At 40.7% G+C, this 21,200-nt stretch overlaps 1 long non-coding RNA gene across 1 annotated transcript; it reads right to left on the reverse strand.

The window, feature by feature from the left end:
- Nucleotides 1–18,175: 18,175 nt before the first annotated feature.
- Nucleotides 18,176–20,717, reverse strand: LOC134557176 (uncharacterized). Its single transcript, XR_010082002.1, has 3 exons — nt 19,885–20,717; nt 19,339–19,391; nt 18,176–19,007 (listed from the first exon to the last, which is right to left on the reverse strand). It is a non-coding gene; the product is annotated as an uncharacterized LOC134557176 (long non-coding RNA).
- Nucleotides 20,718–21,200: the final 483 nt, after the last annotated feature.

Here is a 21,200-nt window from a genome sequence, read left to right on the forward strand (position 1 = left end):
CTCTCTCTCAAAGTCTTCTTTCACTTCCTGATTGGTTTTTAAACTTCATATTTAACTATAATCAATAATTTTTTAAAAAATTACCATTTCAAAGGCAAGTAACTCTCCAGAAACTTAGATGAGGTGGAACCAATGGAATCACTTACAGATGCAAAGGAATTTGAGTTTGGCCCACAGTTAAAATCAGGCAAGGTTAATAAAAGTCAGCTATGGTTTTGCCATTAATTTAGGGAGCTGTGACAAGGCATATGATGATTTTGAGCTCAGCACTGCAGGGCTCTCCCTTCTGAGGCACAGGAAGCCACTGGGAGGTGAAAATATTTAGCACCTCAAACACATGGAGTCTGTCAGCACTGAGCCTTGCAGGCACCTTGGTCAGGGGCTAGGAGGGACCTCCTGGTTGCAGTGATCCCTTAAGGTTTTAGCCTTTATATTTTTCAGATCCTGTACTGCATTAGTGCCTAACTCTGAACTCCATGTAAAGTGTCAGCTGCTGTCTTCACACTTTGGTCAGACAGAACAATTCCTCTGGGCCTGGAACTCAAGGACACCCTGCAGCCTCAGGCCCTGAAAAGTATAAACAAAAGTGAAGTGGGAGCAAACTGGGGGAATATGACTTTGTTCCTGAAGCTGTAACTGGAGGATTAACCCCTGATCTGTAAATAGACCACACTTATTTCTGTCTGAAAAACTCGTGACCATCATCCATCTTGGGTGTAGCCTGTGGGAGGCTTTTGACTGCCCAAGGTGTACCTGCTGAAGGCCTTTAACAAATCCCTTCTCTTCCTCTCTTGACCTTGCCTAGCCTCTATTGAAGGCAGCCACTCCAAGGCATCAGCAGTGTAGCAAACTTCTCCTGGATGAGACTGAAATCATATTCAACCTCTTTTCCTCTCTCTCCCCAGGTCACATCCCTACCTCAGAAAGAAGCACACAAGCAGTGAAATCTACTGTCTGTTTTATCATGGTCTAATACAGGAACTCTTCTCACTTTAGCTGTTGTGCTGTGTTTGGAACAATCCCAGGAGAATATTCAATTCCAGCCGCTGGAGGAGCAGTTTGCACTTCAGCAGGTTGAATTCCACTTTCCTTTGCCCTCTCTCAAGTGAAGTGAGCTTCCCAATCATTCAAATGATAATTAAAACCAGGTAGAGCAAGCAGGTAATTTCCCAAGCAATTCAACTTAATTGTCAAATTAAGTAGCCTCCTCATTGTTGTGCATATTTATCAGGGTGTTAATGACTCATTTGAAGACACCAAGGTGAAATGGCTTCACCTCACTGCCTGATTCCTGGGGCTCTTACCCTCACCATCACAACCAGCATGTGACATTTCAGTATCTTCCACATTATTCAGAGGTCATCTCCGTGCACTCAGATACCAGAAGATATTTATAAAATCCCTATATATTTTTGTAATTCTTTTTCTTCCACCCCTCCCTGCTGGTTTATTCTAGAAGTGTATGGAATTGTCAGTGTTTGTGGTTCAGCATATCTTCAGCCTGATCCTTGTTGACAGTAACTCAACATTAGAAGACATTTGTTTCTCCTGACTTCTACCCCTCACCTTGAAAAATCGAAGGCAACAGGGGGAGAAAATTAAAAGAAAGTCCTTCTGGCTTTCAGTGCCTCTGAATTTTTGTGAAGCTCACAGCAAGAGCAGTGGCCCACCTGAGAAAATTAGATCAAAATCATCCATTTCCTTGATGAACAGCCAATAACTGGGAAGTCAAAGCCAAGGACTGTGCCAGCACTAAATCAGAACTGAAGGACACTGCAGGACTTGGGTCACACCATAAATCAGGAAAAATCATTCTTTGCTCCACTTAGATTTGTATTTACATGGGAACCCACTTTTACAAAGGAGCTGACCTTGTCTTCCATCAAGACAGAATGTCTGCCCTAGATCCAGAAGTTCAAAGCTGGGATTGATCTTCTGGAGTTTTGGGTATTATGTCAATCTGGCTGGAATAAGGGTAAAAAGTTATTTCTTCTATTCCTTCTTAAAACAAACATTCTTAAATCATAAAAATCATCCTAACAATGAATAGCCAGTCAATTTTCAGTCTTATAACTGAGCTGGTGAGAAAGACAAAGCAAGCTCTGCTTAGGAATCAATCAATAGGGAAGGTGGGCACAGCAGAGGAAGGGAGTGGAGCTTTGCTCTACTTTGAGGGCTTGTTATTTGGAGTTCTCTTTTGGATGAAGAGAGCTCCTTCTTACTTTACAAGCTCAAATCTAAAGCCTGTTTTACTTCTGATCCCTCAAAAACCAGATAATCTAAAGTTTCCAAAACTTTTTTGTCATTTATAAATGTCTTATTCATAGCACATTGACCAAGTCTTCAAAACTCCTGGAATAACCACTACAAAAATGATGTAGATTTACAAATTTACAAGTACAAGACCTCACAACTATTTTCCTGAATTCCTGAAAGCTCCAATCCAGATAACTCCCCATGTGATACAGATAGAATATGTGGTAGAAGGACTTCAGAGTAGTGAACATCCTTCCATTTGTCAGATTAAAGGCATTCCTACTAAGAGGATTTGCTAGATAAATTAATTCTGAGTGATCACCTCTGGGCTGCTGTGCTGCCTGGGCTTAAGGAAAGATATATTTTTAAAAATGTTTTGTCATTTTCACAAGAATTATTTAGTCAGTAGCTATTTCCAGCTATGCTGACACCCAGTCAAACTTTCTAAAAATTCACCTGGCTTCTTCATTTTATATAATGTCAGTCTAAAAAACTCTAAAACCCCTAGCATATAGAGCACATCTGCAGGGGTTTTGTAGTAAATAATTCTGTACCACCTCACTACCCTCTTTTTGTAAAGGAAATAATCAAATTTTCTGAATTCAGGAAAGCACTGCTCTACCTCCTTTTCCCCTGTTGTCATTTAGAAACACCAAGAGGGCTGAATGACAAATGTTACAAGTCTCTGGCCCACCAGACCTTGACAGCAGTTTCTTAATATTTTTCTCTTTAACCTCACCTTGCAGCAAAAGGTGAATACATTTGGACATTTATTCCACTACTCTGATCCTGCTGCACCAACTGCTGAGCCTGCCTTGCATTTTTTGTCTCTTCTGCACATCTACGTACATCAACATAATCTGGTAATTGTAAAGCAATTCAATAGAAGAGTTTTAAAATTCAGTGAAAGCTCTGGGAATCCTATGAGAATCTAAGTCCAGTGGTACATTCCAGGTGGAGGTGCAAAGGTTCTGCAGTTACCAATTCAATGTACACCTCAGGGACAAAGAGAACAGAACAGCAGAACTGGGTGCTTTGGAATAGTTCTTCAACAAATAAAATCACAGTATGAGGTCATTTATCCTGAGCCTCTTGGTTAGTGGTGAATAATTTTTCTTGCAGAGGATGGAAATAATTTCCAGAGAGCTTTGTTCAAAGCTTGTTTTCTTTAGCAACCAACTTGAGCCCGATCAGGTAAGCAGTTACAAGTGGGATTTAATGTGACACTGCGGTTACTTTGGCCAGGAAAATAAACAAAACTTGTTTATGGAAAACACACATTGTATACACAAGGAGAATAGGTAAAAGGAAGACCTGGTTCAGTGAGAATCTTTACCACAAAGCCATCAGGTTGGGCTGCTTCACATCTGGAACAGAGACTTGCAGGAAAATACTTTGTAAAGAATCAGGGTTTTCTAGGTGCACTTACCACCACTGGAAATATAAAATACAACTTGCCAACTACATTCATTCCCCACAAAACATTCTTTGCACTGAATAACCTGAAATTATGTCATTCGCTCTGACTGTTCTTGTGTTCCTCTTTCTGTTCCAGCATTTTGTCTTTTGAGTTCTCTGGAGCAGAACATTTTACACACATCTATATTTGTCACATGCCGAGCTCAAGAGGCCACCTGGGCTGCTTGGTGTAGAGCATCCTCAAAATTACTCAGAGGGAATGTGGTGTGTGAGCCACCACACATGTGCCATATGGCATTCCCCAAGTCATTCTGTGCAGAAATAGGAGAAACACTGTGTTTTGTAAGGTCATCTTTCTGGGAAATACTGTTTAGGGGGTAAAACATCATCAAAATTGCTTCTTTTCTTTTGGGCTGGTTTCTTTTATTGGTTTTTTTAATTGTCTTCCTGCTACTTGAGGCAGCTGCTTCTTAAAAAATGCTCTTTCAATGCACAAAGAAGGACTGAAAAAAATTTTGTGACTTTGATCTGGGGAGTAGAACACTCATTCAAGTCTGAAATGTGATATTCTCTGGGAGAAGGGCACAGTCCAGTCAGCTTTACATTCCACTCTTTTTCTCCATGTTTTAAGCTCAGCTTCCCAACACAAGTCTCCAGAACAGTGATTTCAGCACAGCTGCTCTCAGTCAATGCTCTTGCATTGACATGGGGATCCTGGAAAGCTGCTCACCATTTAAATGTTTTAGAAACCTGACAGTCATCCCACCACGCTGGCCTTGAGATGCCCCTTGCCTCCAGGGCTCTGAGGGCTCTGTGATCTGGCTTGTACAAGACTGGGAGGAATTCAGTAATTTTGAAGCTAACAGCAAATACCATCATCCTTTCATTTGCTTCATTACCCTGAATAATCCCCAGCTTCTGTGGCTAAATTCACCTTAAGGGGCATCCATGCCCTGCAGTTTCAATGGGATTCTGGTTTCTGCTCCAGTCCCTCTCCTGAGCCATCCTTTGGCTGCACTCTCACCCTGAGGAGCAGCATTGCTGGGAAGCTGAAGGACCTTTTCTCTCCTTGCCAACACACAGCCAGCCCTTTCAAGCCTTTACTGCTGTTTTCTTTCTCCCCATGCCAAGTTTTAACTTGTTCTTGCCACTAATCCCATGCACAGTTCTGCACCACCAATATTGCAGTAAGCAGCAGCCAGCTCTGTGTTTTCCCCTCACTTTCCTGCTCCTCTCTATCAGCATTTCTCACAAGGCATCCAGCATGTTAACTCCCTCCCCTGGAATCAATTTCTATTTATTAGCTTTCCCTTTTGACACCCAACTCCACAAGGTCTATTCTAATCTCTTACTACACCTTAAAAGACATCAGAATTCAGGGAAGTCACTTGGATTTGAGTGCAACCCTCACAGTCCAGGGGACAAACTCAGCTGGGCTGAAGAGGGTACCAGGAAAAGGCAATAATATTGTTTTGATCCTAAGTACCAGGAAAAAACTGAACAAAGAACTTTTGTTCTGCTAAATAGGAACTGTGAGCCCTGTCCTGGCAGGACTCAGAGCAGCCAAAGAAGGAATCTAGTTCAGCTGTCAAATGAGGTAATCCTGTCATCACAACCTGAAGTCTTCTGCTGTTTTAAGAACACTGAAAATCAGTGCATCTCTGCTAGGATGCAAAGAGGGCTGCACAGAGACCATATTATTTCCATTCATTTTCTTTTGTTTCTGCTAACACCACTTCAGAGAAGTGCCTAAGTCCTTTAAAGTCCATATATTGACTTAAGGGAATCGGTTTTCCCTATGTATTTGTTTTGTTGGGGTTTTTTATTTTGGGTATATCTGTTTTCACATTTTCACCTTGTTTTCAGGGGTGCTGGTAGCAAAAATCCCCATGAAAACTGCAGTAAAGCTGAGAAGTGCTTTAGGCACCCCTAAACAGAAGAACCACAGTTCCTTAGCAATAACAATGATATGAAACTTGCTTTGGGTTGAAGAATGTTATTTTCTTAGCACCCTCTCCTTCCTGTCAAAACAGCCCTATTACCACTTCACACAAAGATATTTACAATGCACAAAGGCTTTTTTTTCTGTTGTTTTTGTCATCCAAAGGGTAAATCTGAGCTTCAGGGAGGGAGAGGGTGCCACATCAGAGCTGGGAGGTTCACATCACTGGGGAGGCACACATGGAAAAATTAACAGTGTAGAAAAAGTCAGTTCAGGAACAGCAACGTGCAAGGCTGAGAAACACACACACTTGAGAAATCATATTGTGAAGTTTCTCATGTTCATGATGGCTTTTGGAGTAAAACTTGCCTCTGGTATATTTTGGCTGGTCAAAACCCAGCTGTGCTCCTCACAAGAGGAGCTTCTCTCTCCCCATCATCCTGTCCTACCTTAAACCCTGTGCATGTGGAGGAGCCCTGGCTAAGGCTCATCACAGCACAGGTGAAACACTAATAAAGTACAGAGCTAGCACAGCTGGGGAGGAATCAATACCAAGTTATTTTATTCTGAAAACAACTCCCACCTTGTAGTCTGGGAAACCATTTTCTTGCATGCCCATCATCTTTTCAGTTCTATCAGCCAACATTCACTAATTTTGCACCACTGCTTATTTTGGGACAAATACACAGTATCAACCAGCAATCTAGTTTCCAAGGAAAACCTTGGTGAAATTGAAACAAGAATTGCCTTCAAATTTAAGCTCAGAGTGTGCAGCTGATCTGCTGCTTCCCATCATCTCAACAACTGGTTGGTGGCAGCTGAAGGTTGGTGCACCTTGGCCCCTCACATAAGTCAGAGGATTTTGTAATATGGCTCAGCTGTAAATTGCTGTACTAAGACAGAGTTTCTCACTGAGTAGATCTATCTCTTGTTGCTTCAAAGAGAAATTAGCACTATCACACAGGAGCCTCTTTCCCAAATAGCCTGAGTACAGCACGAGCACAAAGTGCCAACTAAAGACCTTCAGGGAAGTGACAGAACCACAAGAAAGAATCCTCAGAGTTCTGTTAAAGTACATTTAAGAGATCTGATTGAATCTTCCCCAGCAAAGGGACTCTGTCTAAAGCAGATGGCAGAATACTAAACAAATTCTGTGATGATTCTTCAGAAGGACCTAATTTATAGTAGCAGGATGATGGCAAAAACCTATTTCCAAACTGACAGGTACAATTAAAAATGAATTACTAAAAATAAAATTTAAAAAACCCAACTAACAAAAAAACTAGAAGGAGGTGCATCAGGAATTCTAGTAAACTTAAACATGCATAAACAACCATTTGTTGAAGAATGGGGGACGTTAACTGTGACAACACATTACTGGTTTAAAATTGCTTTTGAAAATCTCTTTTAATCCTGACTGGCAGAAACTATTGCTTTTAAGAGACACATTCCCTTTATAAACAAAGCCAGCTGTATTTTATGTTTTGTTATTAGAGATCCACATGCAGACTGTTATTTTCCTCTCTGAAATCTTTTCAACTGTTGTGGGTGGTCTCAGGTGTGCAGCCTTAGTATAAATGGATAACTCGAAAAGGTGTCTTCAGGCATAGCCTTGAGCTATTGGAATAAAAACACCCTGCCTTGTGAGCAGCCCCTGGCACAAGGGTAAAGTGTGCAGAGAGCCCTCTGAAACACCTTCTTAGTCACCCAGTCCCTACTTTTACTTTAATTCCCTTTTTTTCTCTGAGAAAATTTATCTGCACCTGTCTTTTGTTTTGTGAATCCTCTGCTAGTTGAAAGAGGAAAACCATAGGGCCCCTGTTTCCTCTCACATTTCTTCACACAAGGTTTCTGTGGCCCACAGAGGGGACCCCCCTTGCTCAGATGTTGTTATTCCACTCCAGCTCAGTCTCACACAAGGCACAAAGGCACAAATCTCCCCTGGCTGCCAGGAGCAGGCAGGGAACCCAGGGCCACAACTTCTGCTGTTGTTTAGGAACAGGCAGCTCAGGCCTGCAAGCAGCTCTAGCAAACAACTTAAGGAAAACACTACAAAAAATGCATTTCTGCCACAAGACACTCTAGTTCACTTGTTTGTTACCTGTTTAAACATAAGGGATGGCAAATATTTTCCTCACATAGAACACAAGCATATACAATGCTATGGGCTCTGCCTTTCCCCAGGTGTGCTTTCCACATGATGTAACAAAATAAAGTCCAAAATTTTGGTTGGAATGGCTCATTTGTATTAGTCATTGACAAAACCAGCAGATATTGGTGCCTACAGAGAGCAGAGATCTGTCCTCAGAAGGAATTTTCAAAACCCTGCTTATCATCATAAGCTTCTAAAAGTGTTTCACCCACATCTTTCTGATTGTGGGGCAAATCCCAGGCTCCCCTTGGCCTGTCACCAACTTTTTGTCCCCTTTTAGCCCCCGTCACCACTCAGAGCTCCCTCAGGCAGCCCCAGCACTTGTGTCCTCTGTACCCAGGGCTTTAACTGGGAGCAGTGCTTTTGTTTGAAGGTTCCCTGCCTCTGCTCAGATTTCTCACCCCATCACAGCCTGATCTCGATTTTGTGATGAACCAGCACCTGCCTCCTGAGCCTCCACCCTGCTCCACAGCAGAGGTGGTTCAGAGGCCACAGAGCACTGACCCTCTGGGCACTGCACACCATCACCCCTGATGGATTTGGTTACCTGGAGGCCAAGGACAAGATGGATAAATTCTGCCGTGGTGCAATGAAGTTTCTGCTCAGCACATTACTCATCACAAATATATTGTGTCACACACTGCCACGGCAGATGATTCATCATTGTATCTTATCAGCACAATGGGGCACATAAAGAAGCAGTGGCACCTGCAGGACCATTTCCACTTGTTTCCTTTAAAACCTGCTGACCTTGCTGGTTCCTCCACCTCTGGATCATCAGTGAGCACTTCTTTTCACACAGGGGGTTCTGATTGCAATGAAAACCCACTTAGCATTGCATCCACAGGCAGGCCAAGATTGGTTATTGCAGGATGTCGTTGTCATGGTACCTTCCTCCCTGTGCCAGTGATTTTTTATCTTTTACCTAGCCTTCTACCATCAATTTAAGTTTCACTACTGATCCCTTCCTCTTGTGTTTCCATGACAAAGGTTTGTTTATCAACTCGGAGCAAGTTGAGGAAGGTGGAACAGGGAGGAAAGAGAGAATATGGAGGTAAATTTTTTAAACTCTGTCTGTGAAAATAATCCCCTCATCCCTTCTCCATCACTAGCTTCCAAACTCATGTTCCAAGCCTCAAACTGATCTACTCTCTGTGAATCTCACAATGTTAAAAATTCCTCCAGCAGCCTGTGGTCCAAAGAGATCATCTGGGGAGCTCCAGGAGCAAATGCTCTTCTTTCCATCCCATACAACCTTATCCATTTGGCTTCACTGTCTGTGAAAAATTATTTCAGCACCTAGTGTTGGTGGTTTCATTCAAATATGAACCTCAGAACCTGCTGGCAAACCGCAGGCATCAGGGCTATCCTCTAATTAATGCTCCTTTTCTTTTTCCAGTGCTAAATTGGACTGTCAAATACTAATTCCTAGATTTCCCAGGAAGAGGAGAAGAACAGTAATAGTTAATCCTCTGGAGAACGTGATGATCTTTGCAAAAGCAGGCAAACACAGAAGCCTGGAAATAAAAGCATTGCTGAAAGATGGTATCTGAATATATCCTGACATATGGCTGTCTGTTAAATTAGGCAACACATTGTATCACCTTGAGGAAATTTCAATTGACCTTCCTCTAAATGCTTTATATAGTCTTCTAAGGTTTCTCTTTTGTTCTTTTTAAATCAAATATATCAGAAATAAATGCTGTTGCTACTAAGCAAGATCTAGATTATTCAAAAAAGTTAGAAACACAATGCCATTTGTAGGTATGTTCATTTCATATGAGCCAGCAGACTGTACAACAGATGCAAGAACACAGGAGGATTCAAGCAAGACAAGCCCACACACAACACACTGTCAGAATCAAGTCTATTCTTTCCATTAAATAGGAAAGCAATAATTCCTGCAAAACTTTGGGCACACTGAGACCCTCCCTGGAAGGGATGAGTTCTGGGGGGAAACCCACGGGGCAACTCAGACTGGAGCAGGTCCAGCTCTACAGTGCAGGCTGATTAGCAACAAATTAAGCAAAAATTCCTAGCTTGAGACTTAAAACCACCAAACCCAGAGGTCAGAAAATGATTGTGCCCAGGTCATGACTCACTCTGCTGACCAACGTTGTTTTTTGGATCTCACTCTGCTCCCTGTCTGGGTTTTTGCCTTCCCTGCAGTCTGCAAGCCCTTCCAGACAGGTATTTCTCCATGCTCTGTGCCTAGACTGTCCAGTCAGATTACATTTGGATTGAAGTCTGGCACTCCTAGGTGCTATCATAAAGTATTAATGTGCATACTTCCCACTGACCATAATTTTTTAATGATATTTAACAGGTTCTGGCTGGGGATGTTTGGCAATTTAAAGGCTGGCAGCAATGCTATTTAACATGTTGTTTACTTTAAATGGTACCTGCAGTTTACTTTGAATGGTAGGCAAGTTTTGGCTTCTAAATCTTGTTTGAACATACCAATAACCAAACTGTGGATGCATTTCCAGGCAATGCAGGGATTTTTTTTTTTTTTTTCCCCACATAAGGTATATGGCAAAGGCTGTGTTCTCAGTGCTACAGAGCAGCCCACCAGCAAAACTTCTGCAATCAGTTACTGGATCTCCAGCACTGAAATAATTTCCAGTCATGTATTCTTGAGGCTTGAGCTTTGTGCCTTTCTCACTCAGCTTTGCACTGTATATTGGTGTGAAATTGAAACAGGGAGGATGAGACAGAAAGAGAATCCCATGCAGGGCAAAAGCAAGTGTGTCAAACTGGCTTTCAATCAAAAATATGAGACCAATGAATTAGACAACGAAGAAACGGATGGCGGGACTGAACAGTGATTTTAAAGAATTAACTGAATGTGTAAATCTGAAATATTGGTTGTCTGTCACCCATGTTACGCCTTGCTCTTTCAGCCACTGATTCAAATGAACCTTGTAAATTGAAATGTGCATGCAGAATAGGGTGTTCATAAAAGCCTTTGAGAGTTTCACAGTTTGGGCTATAATTACTTTTTTAGTGCAATTCCTGGATACAGTGACTACCTCTCGAACAAGCACTGATAATCTACAGTTCCTCCTGGTTTTATTACAAGCTCATTGGGGAAGGCCTTATGCTGTGCAGTGTCAATGGAACCTGGACTAATAAATAAAAATGGGATGATTGATTAAAACCCAAGAAGAGCCCAAGTACTCCAGATGATTCACTGTGCTGAAAATCTTGTGCTTTGTAGAGAAAAGAGACAAAGGAGTGCAGGAATAAAAAGGCAGCCCATGGCAGGGAGAAAAAAGGACCCAGAAGCCAATGGCTTATTCACTTACCTCATGTTCATGTTAAATAACTTCTTTCTTACACACTCTATTATTTTTAAATACCTCAGGCCAGAAACTTGCAGCACATTTCTTCATCTTGTTTGGTTCTAAGCCACAATAAAATGCCAATATATCAAGTTGAAGATGGGCTGAGTACAATCCTTGCAGGAGAGGCGACAGGGCATTAATCTTTAGTAGCTTATCTGTAGCATTATCCAAAACAGAGATCTGTTCATTTAGGAGTGGTTCCCTTCACCTAAATGGAGCATCCTAGCTCCCATTATTCATCAAGTTTCTCTATCAAATTAATGGAGAACACTGGCATAGGTGTTTTTCTAGGTGAGATGATTCATGCTCTGGAGGTGTGAATTATTCTTGTTTGACTGAAGAGGGAGCTTAAGTATTTTTTAAAGATAATTTATTTTTACATCATTAAAAAGTAAAGAAAATTAATTTTACTATTAATGGTTGACTTCAATGTGGAGCTATATTAGTCAAAAATAGGTTACCAAAACAGAACAAAAGGGAGAGGCTTCAGTCAGCTCAGTCTCAATGGCAGGACAATTCCATTATTCTTCATGACAGAAAAACACTGCTTTTGCCCTGAGTTAACTTTGTGCTCCTGCTCTTTAAAAATATTCTGAAGTCCACTTCTTGACTGAGATCATGAGACAGGCTGATTGCCAAAAGTTGTCCTGCACTGTAGAAAGATTTGCTCATACAATAAAAACGGAAATGTGAAGCTGCTTTATGACTTTTTAACACACAAAACTATTGGGAAGTGTTATAAGCTCTGACCTGCACTCACAATTATGATTGCCATCACTAAATGGGAATGAGAGCCGAAGTTATAGATACATCCACTTCCATGAGATGTTGGAAATTAGTTCAAAGAATTCACTTGCAAAAGGAAATTATGCAGTAATTAAATAAAAGGGTAAAAATTAAAAACCTGTCCCAGAGATAAGTCCCCTTTGAGCAGACATTTGTGCATCTCTCTAATTCTAATGCAGAGAAGGAGTCAGTGGGTAGGGAAGTACCTTCAGCCCTAATACATCAAATATTCCTGTACTGAAGGGCTGCTGTCAAGTCTCTTCCTAGTGAACCCAAGAAAAATCCAGCTGGCTGAAAAGATGGGAAAATGGAAGAATCAATGGTAACATAATTTGTAAAAAATAAAATTAAATCAATTAAAAGTCAAAACACCTCTATTTATTTAATTTCATTGCATTAGGCAGACTCCAATGGGCTGATGTCCTCAATCAGACTTACTTCCATATGGAAGCAGAGAATCATTCATGTGCCTTGAACTTTACATGCATTAGGATACAATTTCCAAGTTTTCAAGGAGAATGCCAAGTGCCATTCTTTAATTTCCAGGCTAATTTCACAAAGGAAACTTCTGAAGGATATAAAATATTTGAGCTGTGTTACCCTTATAGGTTTACATAAATTCCTTTAAAGTGCTAAAAAAATATTTTTTCCAAGTGAAAAGTTTTATGAGAAAATTTCCTTTTCCAATAGTTTTTAAAAAGCCCATATTAGAATGGTACCACGTAGACATTCTATTAAATTATTTAATGGGATTTAAAATACACTTAATGCTGTTTTCATTTGACTTCCACAGAAATTTTCTGCAAAAGCAGAGTTGAAAGACAGGAGCAGGGAAAAGAACAAAATTTCTGTCTCCTTACTTCTGGCTAAGGAGTCTCCAACCTGAACACGCAGCATTTGGAAATGGATCTGGGCTCACTTCTTTTCTCCAAATTTTCACAATGTATTTAAATATTTCATTTTTACTTGTGCAACAAAGAGAAAGAACTCATAAAAAAGATGATAGGCAAGAATTCTGTGCAAGTCTTTGAAGTAATGCTGGTAATACAGTTCCAAGAAACTGAATTTCCATTTGCATAATTACATTGGCCAGAACTATCTCCCTGTCCACCTTGCTTTCAGCTCCTCTGAAATGCTGCATCCTTACCCGGGAGACACTGGTGGATTACTCAGGTGAATTGAGAGATGAATTCAAAGTACAGCTGCCTGCTTCAATATTACACCTTAATGGGAACTCTAATACGAGTTACACACTGTGCAGCAGCAATATTTTCATATTTGGGGTAAATAGCACACACTGCTGAGGACATATTGAATTGCAACACTGCAAAATTGAGGTCAATAGAGTAGAGGCTGTGGGGGTTTTTCCCCAAATCTAGTGGGCTGTAGTCAGAGGATGTGGTGAGAGGAGTTTGTTGAAAAGCTGACTTGGTTTCCCCGTGTGTAAATACAAATCCTCTGTGCAACTGCTGCTCCTATATTTTGGAACTCACAAAACATGGAAAATTACTCCTGGAAGGATGATTTCCACAGGCCTGCAGCAAGGAGAGGTCTTGTGTCTCATTGCAGGGAGGGAAACTTCTGCCTAGTGGGTGTACTGGTTGGAAAGTAAAACCAGTGAGACTTCAAGTCAGAAATACCATTTAAGAGAGAGAGAACAAACAACAAAAAAGGTAAAAATAAAATAAAATAAGACAAATGCAATAGCACAAATGACCACTGACAGAGTCAGAATGCAAACCTGACACCCTGTTGGTCAGGGTGTTGGAGCAGCCCGCAGTGAGTCCTCCCACAGTGACAGATGTGGCTCTGTTGGAGCTGAGATGATCCTCAGGAAAGGGTCCAGTCATCCTCTGGGAATCCAGTGGGAACAGCTCCCTTGGGGTTTGGGATTGCTGTTTTATCCCGGTGGAAAGGCTTTGGCTCCTCCCGCTGGGTGGAGCATCTCCCAATGGAATGAGGTGATGTTCTCAGTCCTGTGAGAGCCTTCAATGGCCCATTCACAGAGGATGTCCCTGGGAGGAGGATGGGTGCAGGAAGAGATAAGGAGGCCCTGCCTTATCTGGTGTTATCCGGTGTCCCATTGACAGAAAGCATCTCCCTTCTTTCTACCCCAAGAGTCACAAGAGATAAAGAACAATATCTCCCAACTGGTTTCAACAGATGAAAATAGAATACTCATTTTTGGTTACATTTGCCAACCCGTGACAGGGGTCACTGTTAACCTCTGCTCTCTAATACCTCTGCTAACTCAGATCCCGAAATTTGTGTAATGAAAATGGTGCTGTGGAATGACTGCCTGTCCAAACCTGCAGCCAGAACACAGCCGTGGAGAGGCCTGGAAGGCAAAGGTGTCACAGGACAAGCTGCCTTTCCTTCCTGACACACCAACATCCTCCTGCCTGCAGAGAAAAGCCTTGGCCGTATCAGCAGCAGCAGCAGCTGGTGTCTAGCCAGCTAATTTTCCATTTCCTTCAGTCAGTTATGCATAAAGCTTCCCTAATTGTTAGCCAGAAGAGAAGAAAAAGGTCCCTCTCCTCCTCAAAAACATGAGTGGTGCTGGCTGAGCCCTCAGATACACCCAAGGGTTTCCTGACAGACCCAGGACATGAGGAACTGCCCCAGGGTGGCAGTGCCTGCAGCAGGGCTCTGGAGCTCTCTGTAGTTATGGCAGTGAGGAAATGTCATCACTGTGGAGGGAACACGAGACTCCAGTACAAATAAGGGTTCCTGGGGAGTGACACTGTGTTTTTAAGTGCAGGAAACAAACATGGAGTTTAATGGTGAAAAACTCTGATAGAACAAAACAAACACACACCCCTCGCACCAAAATATCAACCCCTCACCGTGTATTGGCAATAAAATCATGGAGTGGCAGGAATCTATCAGATGTACTCTGCTTGACCATAATCACAAGGTGACCCATATGTTTCCTGAATGTCTTTTTAGCAGTGAATGCATTTATCAAAGACAATTTTCTGTGAATAATAAAGGATGATGAACCACCTAAAGAAAAGTCGGACCATCTGTCTGCCTCCTTAGTCATTAACATTCACCTTCAGTATATGCTTGGCTTGTTTTATAACTACTTGACTGACAGGAGAATTAGTTCATTCCCATGGTTTGGGTTTTTTTTTTCCTGTAGACTTCATTTTTTTCCTGTCATCTATGCCTACATTTGTTAAACAGAAGGTGGGGGTGGAATATGTGAAGTCTAAACTAATTTGAGGAACTCGCACAGCTCCTGCTTGCAGATGTCATGGTGTTTGCATTTTACATATTCATTGAAATTATTCTCCTTTTCTGGGGTAATGAAAATGCATTTTTAGGCTGCCTTTAAGTCTCAGGTTGCCCCTGAAGTTGTAACCACGCTCAGGTTTTCCAAAGTGCTGAGGGAATTCTCCTCCAAATGTCTTTATACACGGATGGATTTGTCAGAGTTCTGTGGTTTTTATGAGGACAGTGGTCCACACATGGACCAGCTATGACACATCTCATGGCTGGTTTTCATAAACCAAGAGTGGCCTCACAGGGCTGCAAGATCTCACCAGCTGCTTTCTGAGGTGATAAAATAGAGAAAAATAAAGGGAGCCAAGTTTTTAACCAGAGTTTGCAGGTTGTAATATGGAGACAGGTAAATTACCACGTATAAGGGATTAATTTTATAAATGTACAATTAAAAAACCCCCCAACCAAAGCAACAACAACAACAAAACCCCATTTCCACTCAACTTTTGAAATAAAGTTTATGCCTCAACCCCTTTAAAACAACAAAGCAGAATTTTGTGGGACAATAAGAACTGAAAAAGAGGAATGGTGGCTAGAAATGAGCTCTGAGTACCTAGGTGCTTTTAATATTTTTTACAGATGTTCTGAACGAAAACATTTTCTTGATGTTCCATCTGCTTATCTTTTCTGTTTGTCCAGTTCAAAACAAAGTGTGGGCAGGAAATATCTCAAAAAAGCAACCTTAAATATATTTTTGATTAAAAGCATAATGAAAATGGCAAATAATTACAGGGTAGTTTGAAGTCTACTGAATTCAACAGGAAAACAGAGAATTTACTCAACGATGGCAAAGACAAGATGTTTCTATATTTTCTGCCAATCAATTTTCTTCCATTTCCTCTAAGTTTAGATATTTTTGACTCTTATATTAAGCGTTGTTTCTAAGCCCATTTTGTAAGATAAAGTATTAAATAATTTGCCTATTCCTCTAAAAATGAGATTATTTATAGCTTAGTGTTAGGATTTCAGTAGCAGGATGATTCAATATATATCTTATGATGATTCAACATATCGCTGTCTGTCCACAACTTATAAGAAGTGTTTATATTGAAATCTAGAATTCCAATAAATTAAGTTCTTCTATTAGCTTAATTATGGAAATTAAAGAATGAGTTACTTAGCTAAAAATTCCCAAGGTAGACATGCTTATAGTTAACAACACATTTTTTGTAGCAACTGATCTAAAACTGCTATGGAAGAGCTGCTCAAATGGACTGACACTGGCCCCCAAAATGCTTCCATTTTGTCAGGAAACAAGGGAAAATAGAGGAAAGTTCAGGCTCAGACAAATGAGCACAGGAATTACCAGTCAGCCAAGTCCTTTCAACTTCCTATAAAAGGACAACAATTTTATCTATATTTTTTATACTTATATATATATATATATATATTATATTATCTATAATATATATTATCTATACCTTCCTGACTTCAGGAGAGTTCACCTGGCTGGAATTTGGGGGTGGACAGGAGTGGTGTTTGTATAATTTCCATAAAACTTTATCTGGCTTGGTGACATTCCAACACCAAAAACACACACAGCATTTTGCCAGTGGAAAAACTATTGAGAAAAAAACCTCCATATTATATTTTACCATGCAGGTTGAGTTCCTTTTATCTGCATCAGGAGGAATAAATCCATCAGAGGGAAAAGTGGTGATGTGGTATTGCCTTGTGAAAAGTAAACCCTCAACAGATATTCACTTAGAGAGTACAAATAATATAAATGGATGACTAAAGAATCAATAAAATTAAACTCTTTTGCAACAGTGGACAGCAAGAAAAATTACCCTGTCAGTGAGGAAAGAACTGATCCAGACTCTGATGAGTTTAGGACAACTCTGCTCTGCTGCTGTTTCCTGTGGCTCTGTTTGCCTTTCCTTACCAAATAATAATAGCAGGTAAATTAAACTAAGCAGGCAAAAATCAATGAAAACAAAAAATGGAGCCATCATATTATTTTCTGGTGATTATTAGTTTTGTGTTATTTATCTGAGTTAAACTGAGAAATTTGCTACAGAGTGAAAGAAGGCAGCTTTTTCTACCTTTCAAAAACATCCACTGCTGGTATATTTTAAAATTTCCTGCATTCAAGGAACTGGACTCAGCAGCTGTGAGGAGAATTAATTTCACTATTGCAGAAATTCTGAGGGCAGAGGCATGGAAGGAAGCAAGGGTGTGCAGCCACAAGTCTGCTCTGGAAATCACCAGAGGCCAGTGGGTGCTGCTGACAGGACACAGCTCATCCCCAAGCAGGGAGGGAGGCAGATAAATTCTGGATTAGGCTGAATTTTAGGGTTAGTCTGGTTTGCCCCTTTGTGCAGGGAACAAGGCCACAAGTCCTTGCTGACCCCAGTTTTATTCCTGGTGAGGTGCTCAGGATAACACCCACCCCTCAATTTTCTGGGGTAAAAACAGAACCAGCTCCTTGTGTAACCCACCAACTCATGCTGCTGAATGTTTGATGTGTTTTGTTGCAATTAGAGCCACTCCTGGAAGACAGGGATGTCAAACCTACCAAAATTCCATTAGCAGAGAGCAGGGCTGTGTCTAAAGTGAAAAATCACACACACAACCTTTGAAGGATCAGGGTCTGACACTGCTCATTCAGTCTGTGCCTTCAGCTGAAAAACTCATATTTCACAGAAAATATTTGATTTTTCTTTAAACTCCTGCAGCTGAGGAATCATTAAAAACATTTTAAACTACATTTAACTGCACTTAAAACAACCCACCTTTTAATTTAAATTTTAAAATGTACTTAAATAAATTATTGAATAAATCCCAGGCACAATACCACATATCACAGCTAAACATTTGATATAAAGTAAGAGTGGACTGTTATGTTCCATCAGGAAAATGCAAAGAAAAAAAATACAAAGAATTGTTTTTCTGCCAAGCTGATTTTATTTGAAAGAAGATGCTGAACTTAAAAAAAAAATACACAGTGATTCACACAGTATTATTGGCAACATTTTTCTGGTATTTCCTTCTTGGTTTAAAAAGAATCAACAATTATGACAAATGCCTGACAAAAAGTCTCAAGCATATGAAAGTTTCAAAGGAATTTATAATCTGGCTGAGATCCCTAATCACAGTCCCAGTAAAAATCCATGTTTTCCTTTTAGCTGCACTCAATTTTCATTGATTTCTGCTGCTTTCAGGAGGTCAAAATCTGGCACAGCCAAATCACCCTCCAGGTAACCCTGAGCAGAGGTAGCAGCTCTGCTTAGGGCAACCAGTTGCTTATAAATGCTGGATTGTGTCATGGTTAGAGGTGGAAATTGTACTTTTCAGGGAAAAAAGAACAACTGGAAAGAGTGATCCAACACTGAAATCAGATTGAAGGAGTAAACTCTTATTAGAGATTATCCACAGAGAGCAGAGTGCCAAATTGCAGCCTGTGTTTCAAGACTGTATTGCTCCAGGAGTCAATCTTGTTCCAGCACATTTATGCTGACACTCCCATTTATACTCCCACATTCCTGACAACTGACAAGACTCACACTGGTGTATCATGGCTTGTCAGTTGAATTAAAAGAATTTTTTTTTTAAAAAAGTGCAGATATTACAGTGCTAAATATTGATCAATCAGGGCAACGGTGTTCCCTTACTCTCTTTTAAATTCAGGATTGCAAGAGAAATCCAACACTGACAATAATTAGGCAAATCACTCATGTCTGAATTTTAAATTTTTGTTTTTGTTATCTTCTATACCAAGTTTTCCCATGCAGGCAGGATTTGGTTCTGGCTTGGAATCAGAACCATCCTGGGTACAGCTGTCTCTGTCATGAAGCCACAGAACTCAGCTGGATTTCTGATAAAAACCAAAATTGAAAAGTTAGGGATTTATCCTAAGAAGACCCCGAAACCAAAAAAGCAAGCAAACAAAAAACACACAAAAAACAAACAAACAATCAAACAACAACAAAAACTATCAAAAACAAACCTCCAAACAAACAACAACAAATCCAACCAAACAAAAAACCCCAAACAAAGAAAGCAACCACCACAAACAACAAACTCCTTTATTTTGTTGTCCATCCTTTCATAATTTTTTGCTCTATATTCTGTACTTAAAACCTGCATGTCCAGGCAAAGAGGAAATGAATTTTCATTGCACAAAAGCATATTTTTATTATTTTTACCTTCTTCCTCTTGTCTCTCTCCCTATAGCTCCCATTTTTTCTCCCATGAGTGACTGGGAAAAAATCAGGAAAAAAATACATTTCCTCAGCATCTGTGTTTAAGTTCTCCTCACCTCATTACTTGCACCAAATATTCCCAGCTCTCCCTTCACCCTGGGCCTCACAAGGCATCTCCTTCCCCACCTTCTCAATTGTCAGTGCTCCCCAAAAAGCAAATGCCCAGGGAGGGAGGCTGCTCTCAGTCATTCCACATTGATGCAGAGCAATGAGGAGTACATTTAGTGCAGGAATTCAAATGTAATTTTTGTGTAGTTGAGATCAAAATTTGGTCCTCCCTGCTGGAGAGTGTATTCCAGGCTTGGACCTTGTCCCTAGAAGTCACCCCTTTTAAAATCTGCAGGAAAATTAGGTATTGTGCCTAGCAGCCTACAAGATGCCTGAAATTTTGAGCTGTGCAGATAAAAGATTTACAGTGCATTTTCCCCCCTCAGGACTGATGCATTTATATTTCCAAACCCATCACACACCACCTGCTATTAGCCTTACCTGTAAACTCTCTAACATGCACCAGGAAATAGAAAGAAGGAATGAAAGCCCTTGACAATGGTGCACTCGGTTCTCTGCAAATCCCTGTGGATGTATAGCACACAGTAAGTCAAAAATAATTAATAGGGTCAGCTCCAAGAGATGTCAGGTTCACTGAAGCGTTGCATGTTTCTTTGAAAGGGAAACAATGCTGACACATTTTTAAAAGTTAGGGTAAACTGAATGTTGTCTCTAGAGGCTGGCACCTCCCCAGCACTTCTGCTGCTTCTCCCCATCACTGCCCCTGTTTACTCTCAGTTTTATTGCTGGAATGTTTTGCTTCTTTGAAGGATGTGGAAATTTAAGGGTAGAACTGATTGAAAAATCTGGTATGTGTCTTGTCACGTTGTTTTGTTATTAATGCAGAGATACAAAAGTAATGGCCAAGCTCACCCACTGCTCATTTCTCCACTGCAAAAAGAGCTTATTTCCACCAGGAATATGCATTCACAATTCAAACCAAATGAATTCACCAGATTCGAAACCCATATCAAAATTTGGTGAAGTATTTGGTGTTTTTTTTACCTGAACTTGGTGGTTTTCTACCTGAACTCATCAAATCAAATACCAATGAGTTCCAAAGGAGGAAAGTCAATGCTTTCAGCAAATCTCATTATGCAGGAAGCCATAACGAGCACATATATTTATCATCCAGTTCCACCTACATTTAGCAACTCTGATTTTAAACTAAATACATTAACATTTGCTTTTCTAGACACAAACAGCATCAATATTTGCAAGCTGAAATTTCAGTCACTGAGAAAGGAAGGAAATCATCCTAAGCAAATACAACTCAACAGCCTGCCCTGCTCAAGAAGCTCTCCTTCCCAACATGGAAAACATTTTCCTTAGAATATAAATTTATCCCAGCATCCCCCATTATATATATATATATATAGTTAATCTGAAATTTAAAATAAACCCTGATGGGCTGCTGAATTCTTTTCTGCAGTCACACTGAGTGCTGCCTAGTGAAGTCCTTCCAGGTCCATTTTTTTTTGGCAAGGCAGAGTTTATTGGTAAACACTGATTTTAACAAGCAAAGAGGAGCTTCAGCTCATGGTTTTGAGAGTCCCAGGCAGAGCTCTGCCTTCTCAGGGACGCTTTGGAGGAAGGCAGGGATCATTAGGAGGAGGACTGGCAGCTCCAGTGGCACCTCTCTGGTGGCAGTGACAAATGACCTCTGCCAAGGCAGGGTCACTGCCACCAGAGAGGCCACGAGCAAGAGGGGAAGGGATGAAGCCAAAGAGAGCAGCAGCCTAATGCAGTGTAATTTA

Source organism: Prinia subflava, chromosome 12 (genome assembly GCF_021018805.1).
Source record: "Prinia subflava isolate CZ2003 ecotype Zambia chromosome 12, Cam_Psub_1.2, whole genome shotgun sequence".
In the NCBI taxonomy this organism is placed as follows: domain Eukaryota; kingdom Metazoa; phylum Chordata; class Aves; order Passeriformes; family Cisticolidae; genus Prinia; species Prinia subflava.